General features: G+C 41.4%; 1 protein-coding gene across 22 annotated transcripts in view; it reads right to left on the bottom strand.

Moving 5' to 3' along the window:
- caska (calcium/calmodulin-dependent serine protein kinase a) overlaps positions 1-19,535 on the bottom strand; it is a 142,398-nt gene that overhangs the window by 96,676 nt on the left and 26,187 nt on the right. The window contains exon 2 of one of the 22 annotated variants that reach the window (XM_074657738.1): positions 6,739-6,900. The exons of the other annotated variants lie outside the window; for them this stretch is intronic. The gene's annotated coding sequence lies outside the window, so the exon portion shown is untranslated. The remainder of the gene's footprint in view (positions 1-6,738; positions 6,901-19,535) is intronic. 22 annotated transcript variants of the gene reach the window in all.

The raw sequence follows: 19,535 nt of genomic DNA, 5'->3' as shown, positions 1-19,535 counted from the left end.
CCCTCGCTAAAATAACAGGAAGAGGGGAGACAGAGAGAAGAGGAGAAACATGGACAGGAAGAGAAAGTCCCATTTGGGTGAGTCCCATTTGTGCAAACACGCCTCCTCCATTTTTTCCAGATTTGACTCCAGTATTTTAGAGTTCATATAAACTGTGCAACCCAGTACCTCCAATATGAGCTCACGGCAATATGTTCATTACAGCATTTACTTCACATGGTTTGAAATCATTTACATGGATTAATTAATTACATTAGAGACTACTCGTCGGTGAATTATGGAGGCGGGGGATGACCAAGGTTGCTCAAAACTTGCTCATTATATCGAGATGTTGACTTAAACCCTTCTTTCCTTGGGATTATGATTTATTATCTCATTATCCTCTAGTAATTACACGAAAATGGGTTTCTCAAGGTCACAACATGTTGCTTAGCTTATAATTTGTTGTGTGTGCTGTGCTGTTTATCAAATAAAAAAGTGTTGATCGTTGTTGTGGTCTCTACTCCAGACAGTTTAAACCCTACTTTAACCTTTCAACAGACTGGGGAGTCACACGCCGTTATTGATGTTTTATATAACCTGTATTTTTATATATTTAACGTAAAACAAAACATGACAAGACGCTGGAGTTTTAAATAGGGCAGTCACGAATAAGCTCTCCTGCTGGCTCTATAATTAATTCATTGTGATGTGGCCACTTCTCCGCTAATTGCAGTCGGCTTCGGTAACGGTAATAATAAGACTTTTGACCCATTTCTGATCACCTCTCCTCCTTCACTAATCTTTTCTTTACTGCTGCTTCTGGGAGAGCAGTGAGAGGAGAAAAGGAGCGGAGGAGCAGCAGCGCAGAGTTTTACGACACATCCTCGGCCTATCGGGGTTCATTTGGTGTAGTATGGCTGCACGTCTGTGTGTAGATCATGTTGAATGCAGCTCAGTTGAAGTGCGTAAAAACTGTCCGTGTTGACTGGATGCGAGGGCGAGCAAATAGAATCGTCTCCAGTGTAAAAAGTAAACATGTGTGACCTTTAGGGTGCTTTCACACCTAACCTGTTTGGTTCGATTTAAATGTCTGTTTGCCCGGTTAGTGCGGTTCGTTGTTTGAAAAGCTGTCAATCGAACCCTGGTATGAAGCAAACAAAGACCGATTGAAAAGGCAGGTGGCGGACTCTTGTGCGGTTCAATTGTGGTGTGAAAGCAAACAAACCAACCCAACCATGATTTCAAGGGCTAAACTACTAATAAATCCATCTGCAGATGGTGAAATCTGTTCAGGAAGCGATCTGTATTTAAGGCCATGTACTGTATATAACCTTACGCAAATCAACATGTATGCAAAGCAGCACGGGTATTTTCTCTGATTAATACGTCGATATCTGTTAAAATTGCTGTGCTTGTGTCCAACTCTGTGTACTTTGTCATTAAGTCCATTAAAAACTGTGTGACCGCGATCCCACAGTAACAGGCCTCATGCGGGTGTCCGTGCGCTTGCCAATATTCGCACTAGCCATCTGGAAGCACGCCAAGGCGCTTTTGTCCTGTCTCTACCTGTTATTTGTTAACTAACTAGAATGGCACTCGGAGAGCGCAGACCTCCGCCAAGGTGCACAAGCTTCTCCAGTCAAATGATACCTACAATCGATCCTCTTTGTGCCTAGATCTAGAAAAAAACGATTAGTATGGTTTTCCCCACAGCCAATCACCGCAAGCATTTAATGCGATGTGTGATTGGCCCACTACCGCAGCAGCTACAACCCATACACCTAGGATTGCCTGCCAACATGGAGATGTCTGAGCCGGTGGCTAGCAGCTAACAGCGCTAACAGTCTTAGCAAGCCAGTGAGACACACACACACACACACACACACACACACACACACACACACACACACACACACACACACACACACACACACACACACACACACACACACACACACACACACACACACACACAACAACTCCCTGACCTTTACTCTCTGCACTTCAGCTGACCTCGCGGGTAGGAGGCGTTGCCATAACTTTAATCTGTTGATACTACGGCTGGTCCTGTGAGAGGATGTGGGAACCGGCTCGGAGGAGAGAAGAGATGCTGCCTGCATTCCACATCAGGGTAACCGATGGGAATTTACGACGGCATCAAAAAGATAGGGTGCCCTATATTGCATGCCATCTATCTGCATCTTTGTGTGTGTGTTGCTGTAGTAAAAGGTGATTTGCAGGCCGCACTCCATCCGAACTTGGCAGTGCATCAATCGCCCCCGTGTCTCGTTCCGTAAATGTCACCGGCTTTACGACACACACAAGTCCGAAGCATCGCTCAAACTCTACAGCCATCCTGTAATGGAAGCAGCTCTCGCATCGCACACACGTGTGTCAGTCGGGTCATCGGATATAACAAAAGGAGGAAGTTGAACTGAGCTGCTTTACTAAACGGTGTCACCAGCTCCTGACGGATATGACAGTCACGTTGTCCTAGCTGTTAGATTAAACCGACACTTCCAGCGTGTCATTTGATGCTGCAATCGAGTGATCTGTTCCCTAAGTATCTGCATAAACAAAACAAAATAATTGAATAACGGCTGTCTTCAAAGAAAGAGGAAACAGTCAAGGCATTCCGAGGAGCATACAAAGAGCAAAACATAAAGGAGAGATAATGTGGAAATAATCGCGCTCCTTACTGTTATCAGTGAAAGCACAATGAGACTGAAATGAATCGGAAGTGAAGCGCTCAGGACTGTAACGGACTTAATGCCATCAGAAGGCATAATGAAACTTCAGCCTGGAGGAAACATTCAAGAGAATCGACACTAAATGAATGTCATTAAAATGTTTACACCTCGTAGAGAGAGTCTTCGGAGAGGGGGGGAGTCGGAGAGGGATAAAGTGAGAGAAAGACACACAAATGATGAAATAAGCCAATCAGATACTGTGTCTGAAGTAGGGTTGGGCAATTGGACGAATATATCGGATATCGCCGGTTGGTTTTTTTGGGCTATGTTTGTCATTTTTAAATGGTCCGCCTCTGAAGAACAAGCTGAGAGAGAGGCAATACATCTACAGACTATCAGACTGTAGGCACGGGAAGTGCATTATTATCATACTTTTAGTGACGCATCTGTTTTTGTTCCGGTGTTCTGCACAGAACTGATACCCGCCCGCCCGCCAACTCTCTCTGAAGCTCAGTGTCGGTTGTTACTGCAATATAACTCTGTCTTTTATTTACTTTTTATTTGAGTATCCGATGTTAAACTTATGCACTTATTTATATATTTTCTGACAATAAAACAATGCTTCGCCAGCCCTGGAAGTAAAACTAGAAGTTAGAAAACGTTTTTGTGTATGTAATTTTCATTTCAAGTGACTGGGTGCCATCTTTGGGTCTGATATCCAGTTCTGACAACACATCCATGGTTTATCCCCCAAGGAGTATGAATAATCAATGCAAATTTCCTCAAAACTCTAAATGTGACGGATTGTCCCTCCTTTCTTAGGGCTTAGAAATGCTTTATCTACACTTCACAGCGATGCAAAGAGATTGATAACAAAGATTTTGATAGTTGAGTGTACAGGAGGATTTCTATCCTAATGGTGTTGCCATTTGGGTGTTCAAAACTATTATGATTCAGTCTCTGGGAACTAGGAAAATCCACTGTAAAAGTCATTTTTTCCAGAAACCTTGTCATGAATAAAAGTGTTGGTCAAGAGGAAAATGTGACATATAGACAGTGCTGCAGAAAGGCCAGACGGTTAACAAAAATCACTAGAAATCAGTCCTCTAAGGAGCGTGAACATCCACATCGCCTTCCATCGTAATCTGGCCAGCAGGTATCAAGAGGAGAAGAGACTGACTGACCGACCAACTGATCTCACCATCATTAAGCCGCGGAGAAGCTCGAGCGGTCAGCTTTGACGCAGGGGGAGTTGTTAAATAGCCCTGAACTGACAGGTTTTAGACATCTTTGATTGGCTAAGCTGTGTTCTGTTTTTTTTATCCCGCTCACTCATGTAGAGACACACACACATTGATTCAGCTGCTGACAGTAAAGCTTCAATCAAGCTTCACTCAGCTGTGAAAAAGGTACTACAGACCTTTTTCACTCTCAGATATAAAAATAACTTATGTTAAAAGTGACAAAATTTGCAGCAAAAGCGCTGTACATCCGACACGAACGCAGCTCGGTGCATTAGGGACGTCGATGCAGAGAAACACCGGCTCTGGTTGGTGTGAAAATTCACTGAGTCTGCAGTTTATGAAGTGAACAAACCACAGACAGAGCAAACACTGAAAGGAAAAAAAAACACAAAGCGCTACCTGCCCCCAAGAGAACAAGATACAAAAGCAAACGGCAGTGGAGAAAGTGCAAGTTAGAGAATACAAATGGCCTCAGGGTGGACACAATACATCTTGTGTTTAATGCAGACCAACTGAGCAATGAGAAGGATATAGAAGAAGTTGTTAGAGGCAAGGCTGCCCTGAATAACTCCCTTTATTGTTTTAAGAATATATATATTTTTGGGACTATCTGTACTTTACTTGAGTTGCCATACTTCTGTCAACTTTCACTTAGACTCCACTACGTTTCCTAAATAAAATGTGTACTTTTACTCCGATTCATTTCCCCTAAGCATCTTCATGACTTTGGTACTATTGCAAGCAAGCAGGTTTGGTGGATCAGTGGTCGCTAGCTTGCAAGTTACATCATTCACGTGATGGGAAAGCGCAAACAAAGTCATAAATAATTTTAGATTTCCGCTCAAGATCATGCTACATGCTACTTGCGACTATGAGGGAAGGAAAACTGGATTTTACTCTATAAATATTAATTTTGCGCATGTGTGACCGCCCCATAAACTTCATAAATCTCAAAATTCTGACTTGCTTTTTTATTAACAGCATTTATCTGTACTTTTACTTTCAATACATTTAATAACAGAAAATGACTTTTGATACTTCAATACAGTAAATACCAGATACTTTCAGACTTTTCCTCAAGTAATATTGCAATAGGTGACTTTAACTTCTACTAAAGTTGTTTTCTGGTTCAATATCTGTACTTTTACTCAAGTGTGGCTTTCAGGTGCTTCATCAACCACTGCCTATATGTCACACGTTATAATGGTGCTAGAAAGGGTCCCGACCTGGTCATACATAACAACACACGTCTGTTATGATCAGCTCCATCTACTCTTCTTGTGTGAGTATGTGACAGCTGGACTCCGTAAGCATTAAACACTGCAGCAGGATTTCATATAGTTTTTGGGATGATAATTTAGCAAAAGTCATTTCTCTAACGTCATTTCACTAATGTGATTATCAGCAAAACTGAAATAAAGTTATGACCCCGTATCACCATAACTGCTTAAGTATTTTTTTTATTTTTTTTTGGGAGAGCGAGAGAGCGAGAGAGAGAGAGAGAGAGAGAGAACAGAACAGAGAGTAACAGCCAGATAAAATATGAGCAAACGTTTGATGTGCTTTAGTTCAGCGGTTAAAGCGCTTTATGTCACACTGACAGTGATAACCCCTCTTATAGGAATATTCCATGAACGGGGCCTCGTTCATTCCTATGAAAGTTGCTCAGCGGCGCATGAAGCAAAAAAAAGTTTGACATCAAAGTATAAAATGATCCAGATCTTTTACATCGATGGGGCTCATAGAGCATGGGTTCCCAACCTGGGGCTCCCAACCCCCACTAGCAGTCGCCAAAGCTTACGGGCGACACTCCTACTACCCATTTTTGGGACACAAATCATTGATTGTATTCATATTACAAGGTGTATTACATAAGTTACTTATATTGTAATCTACAGAAGATAAATGAAAAATTATGCAAACATTTTGATGAACACCTGATCCTGGTTCCCCAGCGGTCTCTGTTCACAAAGACAAAGTGTCCATGGTATTAACCAGAAACCTGTCATGATCATATATATATAGAGTATGAATGACCAAGTTTTCTCATTTTCCATGTAAACATTTTATCCCGAATAAGATCAAAACCAGGATACTGCATGTAAACACACTATGAAAGGGAAAGCTTTCGTTGAGGGCTGGATTGAGCCCACCGGCTACTATTTGCATCCCACTGTGACTCTTTCATACTTTATTTCGTGCTCAACAGAATAACACGGAGACCGTCAAAGAAAAATTGATAGCGGTGATCTTTTAAAGTTGAATGTGCTGCAGACTTCTGCTCGACAAGAGCAGCCGAGTGAGACAAGAAGCCTAATGAATCTCAATGCGGTCCGACACACACAGTATCACACAGTATCACAACGCTGTGTTTCAGATCATAGCGGGGTCTCCATGTGCGAGGATGTAAGAACAGCCAGTGCAGTCCTTTGGAGACGTGTTTTTGTAATTGTGCTTGTGCTTGTATGCTGCCAATGATCACTTTAAGGGGATCCAGCAGTGCCACGAAATTCAATTAAATGTCTGACATTTCCCAGCATCGTCTGCCCGCCCGGGGGCTTCACTGTACAGACACAAGAAGAGCAGAAAATGAGAAAGCAGGAAAGAAGAGGACGGCAGGGAGAGAGAGTAAAACACTAGTAGAGCAAAGTATAGGCAGAGAAAAATAAAGACGCATAATTAAATGTTTTCATCAGCAACACCAGAGAGGGAGAGAAAGAAAGAAAATCAAGAAATTGCACCTACAAATCCTCTACCTTTCCTATCGTCATCCCCTCATTCTCTAACAGCTTCCTCTCTTCCCCATCAGCGGTCCACCCTACCTCTTCCTCCTGTCTCTGTATCATGTCGTCATCTCTCCCTGCTCTCCCTCCTCTCTCTCACTCTGGCAGAGTGGTTATGTAAGGAGGCAGAGCTAGGCAGCTTATTTACGCTCCCATGGGGATTAGGCAGAAGCATGGACATGCCAGCACCTGCAATGCTCACTGACAGTCCACAAATACACACACACACACACGCACATACAGACACAGACACAGAGGGCACTGCAGCAGAGCTGACAGGCTTTCCCGAAAAACCGCCCTCACAGAGACGCTAGTCAGGCCGTAAGATGTACTTTGATGTAGTACACATGCAGCGGCAGCAGCAGTAGTAGGCCACCGGGCTTAGACAGATAAATTGTGCTTGAGAGAAGAGGTCAAGACATATACTCATACAGTATATGATCAAAGACTGCTTTAATATTTCAAGGCCAGATTATGTTAATGCTATTAATGGTGCACGGCAGCAATGTTATAAATATTACTGATATCTATATTTTGTGATATTTTTAGTGTGTAAATTGGTTTCCTGTAAGGCACACACTGATGATGAGATCAGTGATAGTTTTCACAATGTTAAGAAGATCTGTTGGATCAAACTAGTCTTCTATCACGTTATAGGTTGTTTCATATTTTGATAACAATATATGTAAGACCTCAAGATATATGAATGAAAATGGGTTCGGTAACTTCCTTCTACCTCCACATAGACTGAAATGAAGCAAATATATCGATTCTGGCATTAAAACATCTACATAGGTGAACCGATTTTTTCCCCACCCCTATTAGATATCAGGGCTGGAAATTAGCACCAGCCAAATGCTGGTAAAAGTAGCTGCTAGATTTACTTCACTCAACAGCCAAAAAATCAATGGTGATCTATTGAGTAGCTGCTAGATTTTGGAATCCAGCAGCCACAGTGGCAGGTGGACAAAAAAGTTCATTTCCAGCCCTGTTAGATCTGATTAAGACCAGAGTTGTATAGTTGTCAACTGCAGTTAGGGAGATAACCATGAAGGAAGTGAAACCAATGATCAGAATAATCACTCTGATGACTCTTACTCACATTGGGCTCACTTCTATAGTCAATTAAATTGTGAAAATAAACTATATACCATTTTTCTAGGAACGCCCTGGAACTCCCTGAAGGACCCCTGAGGGGTCCCCGGCCCCCTGGTTGAGAACCACTGGATTAATAGATTTAATCACTTATTTATTCATGTCATTGTCAATTTATCAATTCATTAATATATTCATTTGTTCGTCTATTTCATCACTATAATCACAACCCATCGAACCCTCAATAAACTTGCATTCCACAAGATCCAGCCCCCGCTTATCTGAATTGGCTAACCACGTATGTGACAACCAAAAGGGCTACAGCTAACAACTTTGTCAGCTAACTTTGAATTCGATGGCCGCCCGTATTCATTTGAGTATACAGGTATTCAGATTTCATAACGAGGCTTGAGCTCCTTGAGCAGGACTCGGACGCAATAACAAACAGACCGGATCAAGTGAAAATTAATAAATATTTCCAGCTACACACTAACTATGTTTACATGCATGCACACCAATACAGAGTAATCAAATTAAGACAATAGTTTCAATTCAGATTTTCAGAGAAATTTGAGTTAGTACGTGCACGTTATTATCAATTTGACGACGTAATGGTGTATCATTATATCTTGATATATGATTTCATAACAATATGATTCCATTGAAAGACAATAAAGTATCATATTGAATTATCACCCAGCCTTAGCATGAAACAAATCTAACCTGTGTGACAAAAAGAGATGGAAAATATAAAATAAAATATCAGAGGAACAAAAAACTGGAAAAAAAAATACTCCGAAATCTATAATAAATTCCTTAAAGTACAGTACAGGCACTCCTCTCCCTCTAATCTACTTAAAAAATATATAACTCAACAATTCCTTTTCAACTTTAATTTACATGTCATCCCAGCCATCCCACTCCGGTTACCTTAGTGGACATTTTATTTCTCCACACTAAAATCTTGCAGTATCAGCTGCTGCTTCTTGTTTGATGTAGGTAAGTAAACATAATTGATGAAGCATTTTATGAATAATGTTGTTCTTTTATGAAGCAACAACACAGCACCTAACAAAAACAGACAAAAGAAAGAGGAATTATTCCACTGAAAACAGGTGCACATATATATCTGCACTGCCTCCGGGGACTACGCTGTACATTAGCATATTGTTAGAGCAGCTTTTAAACCAATGATGTCATTGTCATCGCCGGCTGCCAATCAAAAAACTGGAGTTTATGCTCATTAATTCCCACTAACCTCTATTTTATTAGACCTCTTTCTGTACTAGTAAGGGTTTTGTATTTTTCAAAAGAGCCAAGGTCCCTTGGCGGATTGAGACGGAGGAGTTTATGAAACCTCTCGGCTCTGATGTGTTAATGTGGGATCACAAAGGACGGCAGATAAAATGAAAAGGGGAGTGGATGAAAACATATATTAGGATTCTGTCTGAGTCATCACACAGACCATTTGAAAGAGCAGAGAGCAACTTCTCTTCTCTTCTGCTTCTACATCTTTGTGCTCGCAGTTTTTCTACTTTTTTCTACTCCAAGATGGTGGTTTGGTCCGGTCCAAACCGCTTTTGCAGCGAGTCAAGACATTATCTACCGAGCACAGACATTTAGAGAACAGGCTTTTCCTCTCTTCCTTCCACCTTGCTCCTGTACACACACACACACACACACAACGGAGGTTTTAAAGCATCAACTTTGCCTTAACTGCTAATAACTTCCGAGTCACAATTACCCCGAGAATCAGAGAGCAAAACAGCAAAGACAGCTGATGTAAGAGAAAAAAAAGGTCCACATCAAACTCCACCCCGCCACCCACGTATCCAGCCCTTTAACCACCCTGACTAAGCTCCGTGCTGCAGGAGCAATTCGGAAAAAATAACCACTTACTGACTCTCGTCATTTTGAGCCAAAGCCTTTTTCGCCTAGCGAGGCCTAATGCGGTCTGGTCTGGCCCCGTCTGCCGCCCACTGGGGCTGGGGCTGTGCTGGCCTGTGGAACGGGGCCAAGGCAGCAACAAATGAGCACAATTAGGAAGAAACAGGACCGCGTACTGAGTGCTGCACCAGAAACAAGTGTGTTCTCCATGCACAAGGACAGACAGGCTCCATTTACACTCGTCATGTCAGGAGTCTGGTATCCAGATAAAATCCAGAAGAAGAACTTCTGCACTTTGGCAGTTTAGTTACAACAATAACAGTTTAGCCAGCGTTAGCCATGACAGTTTTTCCTCGCCAAAATGTGCCGTAAGTTATTATCCTCCTTCACGACAAGCTAGTATGACATACCAATAGATTCCTTAGGTTTTCTCGTTTCAGATGATACCAGTATCTTCATTCTAGCTTTAAAACTGAGCCCGCTACAACCTAAAAAACTGCAAGTTACATTAATTAGTTAAAGAAATTAGTGGCGTTAAAACAAATTTGCGTTAACGCGTAAACTTTGACAGCTCTAATCCTAATGTATCATCTGAACTGATTTTTATTCTGTGGGTAAGGTTACATGAGGCTGACTATAAGTGGAGACGTTCATACACTAATGCTTTTTATAATCAAGTTGCTGCTTGGTAAGTGGCATTAATCAATATTCTATGCTTATGTGTTTGTCGCTAATAAAAATACTGTATCTTATTCAAGTGGATGTGCGGATTCCCTTGAGGGCCGCCCCGTTGCTTCACCCCTCACCTGAGACTAGCCGGTCGAGCAGAGGGGTACATGGGGAGGTTGAAAGGGAGGGTAAAGAGGAATCTGAGCGCAGTGGGACTTCCTGTCACAACTAATCATTCTCAACCACCTTACCCTCTCTCTCCTCTCTCTCTGTTCCTGTCCTCATTTCCTCTGTCCTCCCTGTTCCTTCTTCTCTGGGTCAGGGAGCAGGTAATGTGTGCACGCTGCATGTGCACATCTTGGGCGGATCGGATAGCAAACTGGTCTCAAAAAAAGTTGAGTGCATCCAAGAAGCATTCAAGATGGATTGAAATCCAATTGTTCAAAGTTGTTATAGACAAATTCTAGCCAGATGTTGAAAAGGTGTAAATGCATCCGTCTCTCCAAGACACACATAACCTTTACTCCTCCCAGAGTGGTAGCTACGTCAGGAAGCAGCCTGTGGAAATATCCACTCACTGTCTGATTCTCTTAATGCCTCCATGGTCTGTGTCCTGACCTTGTGATAACAACACATGCAGTTATATTAGGGCTGTCAAAGTTAACGCGATAATAACGCGTTAACGCAAATTTGTTTTAAAGCCATTAATTTCTTCAACGCATTAACGCATCTTGCGATTTTTAATTTACCTCTTAAAAATACGATGGGCCGCCAATCTTTCGAAGGCTGGAGCTGGCTCAGTTTTCATATGAATATGAAACTAGAAAACCTAAGGAATCCATTGGTACCACCCATGTCATACTAGCTAGTTGGGAAGGAGGCTAAATAGCGCTTCAAACTTGGGCTAAATTTGGGCGAGGAAAAACTGGTATGGCCATTTTCAAAGGGATCCCTTGACCTCTGACCACGGGAGAACCAGGACTGGGCGAGGGAAGACTGTCGGACCCTGCTGCAGTAAAATGAGAAGTTTTCTAAAGGGACTCTGGTGCTCTGAAACACTACCACTTTGTCCACAGAGACCGCCAAAATCAACACAAAATGAAAGTTCCTTGTAGCAGCTTTAATTTGATTTTCACTCTCTGACAAACCGATGAATCGACTAATCATTTCATGACCAATAAATCCTACACAAAGACGCCAGGTTCTCCCATGAGTGGGATTTAAAATAATGATAAATTTTCTGTTCTGTCGGTAATAGGTTCCACATATCGCCCTCCTGGACAGAGAAAGCCATTTGGCCTAAGATTTTATGAAAAGGCGTTTTTAGTATTTCCCATAGCTGCCAGCGGAGTCACTGAGGCAAAAACCCTGAGAGGTTTCACCCTGTCAATGAGCACGTTGGGGAGCCTGGTAATGTAGACATTAATTATCTACTAAAAAAAGAAAATTTCATTTCTTTAGAGCACCACAATGGTACGCTTGTATCTGCTTCCTATCCCATCCTTTGACAGTTGCTAAAGGAACTAGTGAACAAGCCCTGCTGATTCTGTCTCTGGTGATGGGGATGTGCGTCCGTGTGTTCAGCACATTTACGGCTGTCGGTTGATGAGGAGGAGAAGACATAAAGAGTGACAGCTCTGAGTCCTGCAGTCGAGGGCCTTTCCTGCCTCCTCCCACGCAGCTGTGGATGAATGAGTAAGGGCCGACTTCCCATGTGGCCGAGCGGGAAGAGACCTCGCTTCCATCTCTGCCCCTCCACTCTTTTCTGCTTTCTGACACCGAACTCTGATGTGACAAGATGAGTGATTCGATCAATCACATCAGATTTATTCAGCTTGATTTAACGGTAAACTTCAGTCTGAATTAATTTGTTAACGTCAGGGCATCGTGAGATTTAACAATAAGGTAGAAAAGAAAGCGGACGACGGAAGAAATTAACGGAGAGGAGTTGGCCAGAGAAAAATGGAGTAAAGCAAAAAAAAGAAAAGAGAAAAGTCAGAGAGAAGAAAATCCTCCTGTCCAATCCCCTGAGTGTTTTGGGTCGTGAGCCAAGTGTGAGATTTGCTGCCGGATGCTGTTTCGGGACTGTCTGCAAACAGAGAGGAGGCACTCTCTGGATTAACTGGCTGATTTGTTGGCTTTAACTTTAAATAAGTACCCAATCAGTTCGGTGAGAAATGCCCCTTTTTCTTTACAGTGTATTGAAAGTAATTAATGCTGGATTTGCTCAAATGGAAAAGCAACAAGACAGAAATCCATGAAGAGGCCCAGAGCCAAGGTCAACGTCTCGGATCTTGGTTCCCAGTCGCACCAAATGTCGTATGACTGACACGCTTAATTTGTAGGGCTTTCCTGAAATACCCTTTTTTGGGCTTCAAAGCTTCGGTGAGAAATATTTGAAGGTATTTGAAGCTTCGCAGACAAACCTCTTCACACAACAAACACTGATATCCGTCTGAGAATAACTAATAATAATTAATGTTGAATATGAATAATGAATAATGTTGTTATTTCGTGAGCTATTTTGGGATAGTAGCTCAGTCCGTGGGGGACTTGGCCTGGGAACCGGAGGGTCGCGAGTTCAAGTCCCAACACGCCCCGGGTGCTTTATAGTAGCTGCTCACTGCTCCGAATGTCCTAGGATGGGTCAAATGCAGTTCCTGAATTTCACTGCATGCTGTACTACGTCATGCTATTTATGCCTTCTCATGAGATTAGGTTGCATATCTAGAACTTTGCACTTTACTTCCAGAGCACCGCCTGGAGAAAAACGTCATAAAACTGTCAAGAAATGTCACTATTGCTTTGCTTAATTATGGACCAAAAGGCCAAATGATTCCTTCTATTACTATCAACTCAATTTGCACAGGATTGATGTAATCAGAGGACCGCGGTTAGTTTTCATATAATTATTGCAGTTAATGACAGATTAAAGAAATTGCAGTTTTGCATGAGATAAAAATTACAGATGATCTCCGCAATGATTACAATTAACTCGATAAAACTGCTGCATAAGGTCATGATCCTACTGTGTGTATGTGTGTGATTGGGATCTGCTGCAACATTAATGGGGCGGATGGACCATTAGGTCTATGACATCATCCCGGCGCTAAATCATTGATAAGCCGCGAGGCCATTGCTGGATCAGAAGGGGCCCATTAAGAAAGCATTTAAGGGCAGGCTCTCTCCAGGAGTAGACAGCATGTTTATGGTCGTAGCCTGCAGCCCCTCCATGATCTAGCATCCACGGAAGCCTCCACAGACTCACAAGCCAGTGTGTGTTTGTGTGTGTGTGTGTGTACAGTATAGACCCAAACACACAGCCAGAATCACTAAACAGATTATTCCCTCTCTTAACATATTAAGAACAAAACCACAATCTATCTCTAGACTCAACTGTACTCACGTACTACTCTGACGGCGAGTTCAGGTGCTTTGGCGTGCCCTCTACTACGATGATGGATTACAGCTCTGAGAGAGGACACTGACACAGGTATTTACAGGACCGCATAACATGATGGAGCCTCTGAAGCTGGATTTAAATCCATCACGGACACATAGAGTCAGAGAGCTGCACAGGTCGGAGAAACGCAGGACGCTTTCTACTACGATGTAAGAAGATGACCGAGCAGAGGTCAGGAGCCAATGATAAATAATCAATAGCCAATTTATTTGTAAATTAGGGATGGAACTTATTATGATTTTCATTTTTGATTAATGTTGATTATTTCTCAATAAATCAAATATTTGCTCAGTTATAAAATGTCAGAAAATTGTGGAAAAAGCACAATTCACCACCCAACCTGTTTGCTTTGTCCGACCCACAACCAAAAATCCAAAAGATACTCAATCTACAATCAGGACTGCACCTACTGTAATGATTATTTTCATTACTGATTAACCTGCTAAATATTTTCTCAATTTGTCCATTGATATGAAAAGCGTCTTTTTTTGTCTGATCAACAGTCCAAAACTCAAAGATGGAGTTTACTCTACTCTCATATTCGAGAAGCTGAAACCAGAGAATGGTTGGAGGTTTTGATCAATGAATGGCTGAAAATAATGCAGTTGATTTTTCTGTCAATTGACTATTAATTGATTTATCATTTCAGCCTTATTTACAGTTATTTCCAACTGAGAAAAGAAGCAAATCCTCATAATTGGAAAGTTGAAAATGAAGCAAGTGTATTATAGAAAAGAGTAAGGAGAGTAGAAACTGTCCTCGACCAAAGGAATTCTTAGTCGCCTAACACTCACACAACTAATCCATTAGTTGATTTAATTGACAGAGTCTCTCCACAAAGAATTAGGGCTGGAATGATTTCTGGAGTAATGTGATTACTGAAAATCAATTAATTAATTTTGAACTCAAACACATCATCACAGTTTAATCAGTTAAAGTATAGCACCTTTAGCAACTTGAAATAATTTTTTTTGATTTATTTGTTTGCATTTCAGATAGTTTTATTTAAAAAATGTAATATGGCACTTAAATGCATTAAATGGGTTTAGTTTTGACAGATAATATTATGCAATTCAAGCAATGAAAATGCAGATTTTTCTAAAAAGGAAACCAATTGGTTGTTTTAAGAGAGCCGTCTTATTTTCTCTTTTGTATATTTACTATTGCTCCTATTAATCGATTGAATAATCGGTATAATACTTGATTACTAAAATAATCGATAGCAGCAGCCCTACAAAAAAATCACATAATAGCACCACTTTAAATCTGGTGTTTACCAGAGATGTGCTCAGAAGTTTCTTTGAAATAAATCATTCAGCATGAAAAAAGCATAAAAAATGACTAAATCTTAGTCAACTAAAACCAAAACGACCGACTAATTGACTAAGAGAGGGAAGCCCTACAAAAGAGTCATTTTTTGGGCCTGAAATTTTTTTATTTAACAGCTGTTGCTTCTCTAATGAAAGTGTACGGTATAAAAATGAAAAAACGAAAAATGCTTTTTGGGCCGGTGTTCATCGTGCGATTCTGCCAAAAATGACATTACCGAGTGTGGCCACTCAGCTGATCCTCGGGGCTTAGATTCACTAGGTTGTATTTTATGAAGAATTTACTTAATTGGGTTTTTTTGGCACAAAAATAGATGAGCACACACACGTTCTTCCAGTACAAACAAAGCTAAAGCTTTCAGAGATTTTCCATATGGCATGTTGTGGTAGCGAAAATATCCCTTCTGAGATATTTACCCTCTTTAGTAGAGCAAAATAGCTGAAGAAGAATCGCCTTAATTACAGGAAGCAGAAGGAAACATGTTCAGTTGACATGAGACGAACCCAAAACTAAAAGCTGTTGTCGTGACTTTGTTCTCATTTGTTTATGGTAATCATGCTAATTAAAACCAATCATAATTATCAGTTTGTATAATGGGGCTTAAAACTCTCACACATATCACTTTTAAGAGCAAAGAATTAAAATGATCCCATTATTTTTTTGTAATCAACTGTGCTGATGCAACGTAGGATTTTCTCATTAATACAGTGGCTGTGAAATTATAAACAGAAGGCCTGATTATCTGCTTTGCCATTTTCATTTGGTCTAATTTGAGAGCTCGATTCCCAGTGCAGACTAGTTTTGCATCAAAAGCGAAGGGGGAGGGAAAGAATAAATTATGCCAATAATAAACAGCTCAAGAGGGCTATAAAGCTGTCATCACAGTTCAAATCACAGTGATGCAAAAAAAAAACTAGCAACGGTCTTGGGCAAAAACAGGTTTTAAATGAGCTGTGAGGTCATTAGTAGAGCAGGAGAAGCTCATATTCTGGGTTCACATTTAGGACAGGGCCGAACACTGCGTCCTGTGTTAGATTGGTCTATATTCAAACAGCCACAAAACAGTGGTCAGCACCACAGCCTCATATATACAGAACAGAAATATGTCTCTCTAAAAGGGGTTACTACGCCGAGCCAGACCTCCCGAAAGCCTGAATGAAGCTTCTCTCCCGGGAATCCACCCACCGCCATCAGCCTCCGCCGCTCAGATGCACTCAGCCGACCACAGACTATCAACATAGTCGGGAATAAGGAGTGGAAACTCTGACACTAAATCCTCCCTGTACTAAACTCCAAAAAACACAGCTCACACTGCAGAGCTTCGGCACAGAGGAGTCAATGAAATCGATCGAACTTTTGATTAACACTGCAGTGCATTTAAATAATAAAAGGGGGCGAGGTGAGCGCAACAGAAAAGCTGCTGGATTTTTACCAGCAAAACAACCATGAATTTGTCTTTTCACTGATGAAGAGTCCGATGTTGTTTCTCGGAGCAATTAATCAGGATGGAGACAGACGGGTGCAAGAAGAGAGAGAACGGTGTGTGTGTGTGTGTGTGTGTGTGTTTGTGTGTGTCCTCTGCTGAAGTGAATGTGCACAGTGGTCAGCATATTGGCTCGGCCCATTTCCTCCCAGCTCCGGCTGCAGTCTATAAAAGTTAACGAGCCCACTGAGCTGAGATTTGGCATGCAACAATGCGTCCGTGCACACGCAAACACACCTACACACGACAGTATGTTTATATGATTTGCAGAAGAGACATGTAAATGAGCACATGTGCACCGTCAATCCTCCCACATGCGAACACGCTTCACGGTCGTGTCTTTAAAAGGCTCAAGATGAGTCGAGGAGGTTTCCTCCCCGTCTCCTCAAATTTCACACACACTTCGGTTGTAAGCCTCCTTACATAACACCGCTCCTGAACTTCCGCTGTGCTGCCAGAGATTTGTGTGTGTGTGTGTGTGTGTGTGTGTGTGTGTGTGTGTGTGTGTGTGTGTGTGTGTGTGTGTGTGTGTGATTCATCGGGCCATGGGGATCCTTTCACTGGTCAGTAATCACGGTTCTCAGCGATAGCCGCCTGTACTGAACCTCTAATTCTCTGCTCTGCCCCAAAGACAAAACAAGGAGACACGAAAGGACGAAATGAGAATGAATGGTGGCAAGAATACGCCTACATACTTTGGACACACACACATTAACACAAGGTTGGTTGAACATGCACACATGTGCAGACCTCTCAGCTACAACATTTAGTTGCCTTATATCAAGTAGAAATATTACTCTGCCTCTAAACCCTCACAGTATCCTTCTTTTTGATCTTCTTTGAGACTAACGAAAAGGCAGATTTGCAACAATGGATGAGTGTTAAAGAACGCTCACAATGTGTGTTTCATTGCAGCCAAAAACTAGAATTACCGCCTCGTGATTGTATGCCTCTGCCAACCAGTCAAATTGTAGTTTACATCCATGTCTATCCAAAATGCGGTGGATGTTTCTGCCAAATTTGAAAAGGGGTGTTATGTTAGGGGTGTTATTAAATATTGATACACTTGAGTATCACAATATTATGTTTTGTGATACTGTATTGATTCTCAAAAACAATATTGATTTTTAAGTAATAGTTTAAATGCAAAGATTTGTGGCAGACAGCGGCTTAGATTATACAAGATGTAGTGCTATGATGGTGGATGTTACAGGGACTGTGATAAATGCAAATGCTGATTGCATAAAAAAGTAAATTTTTTTTACTCAGATTTTATGCATTTGGTGGTGTGTACTTTATACAATGACAGTTTTCTAAAATTAGATTTGAGAATTTGCAATATATCACCTTGTATACAGTATCGCAATATCAGAATATATTGATTCGTAACCCTGTATCATGATTTGTATCGTATCGGCAGATTCTTGCCAAAGCACAGCCCTGCCATAACAGCATACACCAGATTAATATATACGATTAAGTAATGATTTTTCTAACGAATCAGGGAGAAACAGCTAATATAGCTCTGTTCAAAAGTAACAAAATCTGTCCACCAGCACCTTTGATGCTCAGTAATCAACATAAAGTCAGATTGTGGCTTGCGGTACCACGTTTTAGCACACTGCGGCTCACACTTTCACAAGCGTGTCGGTAAACTACGGTGGCCTTCAGGTAACGAAAAAACGTGAAAGGTTTTCCCAAGAGCCGGTGTTTGATTCGTGCAACATAGCGGACTCTGTGAAGAGGACCCGCTCCTTCTGTAGATATGAAGGACTCATTCTAAGCCAACGAAAGCACAACGATTATGATTATACACTATTGAAAACATGAATAATATATTCCATTTCTGCTAATAGATCCCCCAAAATGTTACACAGTGTTCCTTTAATACATAACATGGTTATATTGGAGAAATTGGATCGTATTATTCTGTGCTGTAAATAAGTGTTGCATGGGGAGATCTCTCTCTCTCTCTGTCTCTCTCTCTCTCTCTCTGGGATAGGAAAAAGGCAGCCTTGCTAACAGATGTCACATTACAGTATCACATTGATGTGACTCGGCCTGCTGCATGCAAGTGAGACAGAGAAGAAGAGAAGATACGGTCACGAGATAGCATTTTTTCTTTTATTGCTCTGCACACAGATACATGGACTGTAAAGTGTTTTCTCTAATGTATCTCAATCAGCCCCCTCCTGTGTTCCGTTAATCCCTCTTTTATAGTTTATTTCTTCCAACCACCTATTCCCTCCATCTTCTTCTCATTGTTGCACCACATTTTTTTCTTTCCCTTTGTTTCTCGTTGCTAATGCAAGGCCTCTGCAAGATGCCTGCAGCCTACAGAGTGGCCTTGGGGGCATAAAAGAGTCTGCACACACACACTCACAAAGACAAGAGTGCACACACACAGATATGTGCACGTAGCTCTTAATGGACGGGTAAGTACACTGAAGCATTCTCACAGCCGGTATCTTTATTGCATTGTCTGACCCTTCCCGCTCACATGAACGCGTCACCGCTGTTCAGCTGCTGTGTTTTTTAAATGTGAAGTCAAAATACCATTCATACTTCTGTGAGTCAAAGCACTCTCTCCGTCTGTAGCCGAGCAGCGTCATGGCAACACAGGGTTCACAATGAGCGCTTGGATATTGTAGTAATGATCAAAATCATTCACGCATTTATCAGACAATATTGTTTTTGTTCCCATAAATATAGATAAAACTCAAGACTGCAGTGTTTCTCTTTAAGACACTGACACATGTTCAGTATGAAAGGCGTGCTGATATTATCAAAAAGGTCACAGAAGATGTTGATGAAATGCAGGTTTTGCTCCAACGATTGATTGATTAGTTTAGTAATATTGATGGAAGACTATTTGTTAAGTAATTTATCGAACCCAAATAGCAAACATTT

This window comes from Sebastes fasciatus, chromosome 14 (assembly GCF_043250625.1).
Source record: "Sebastes fasciatus isolate fSebFas1 chromosome 14, fSebFas1.pri, whole genome shotgun sequence".
Classification (NCBI taxonomy): domain Eukaryota; kingdom Metazoa; phylum Chordata; class Actinopteri; order Perciformes; family Sebastidae; genus Sebastes; species Sebastes fasciatus.
Note: the sequence above shows the minus strand (reverse complement) of the source record. Positions and strands in the feature narration are given on the sequence as shown.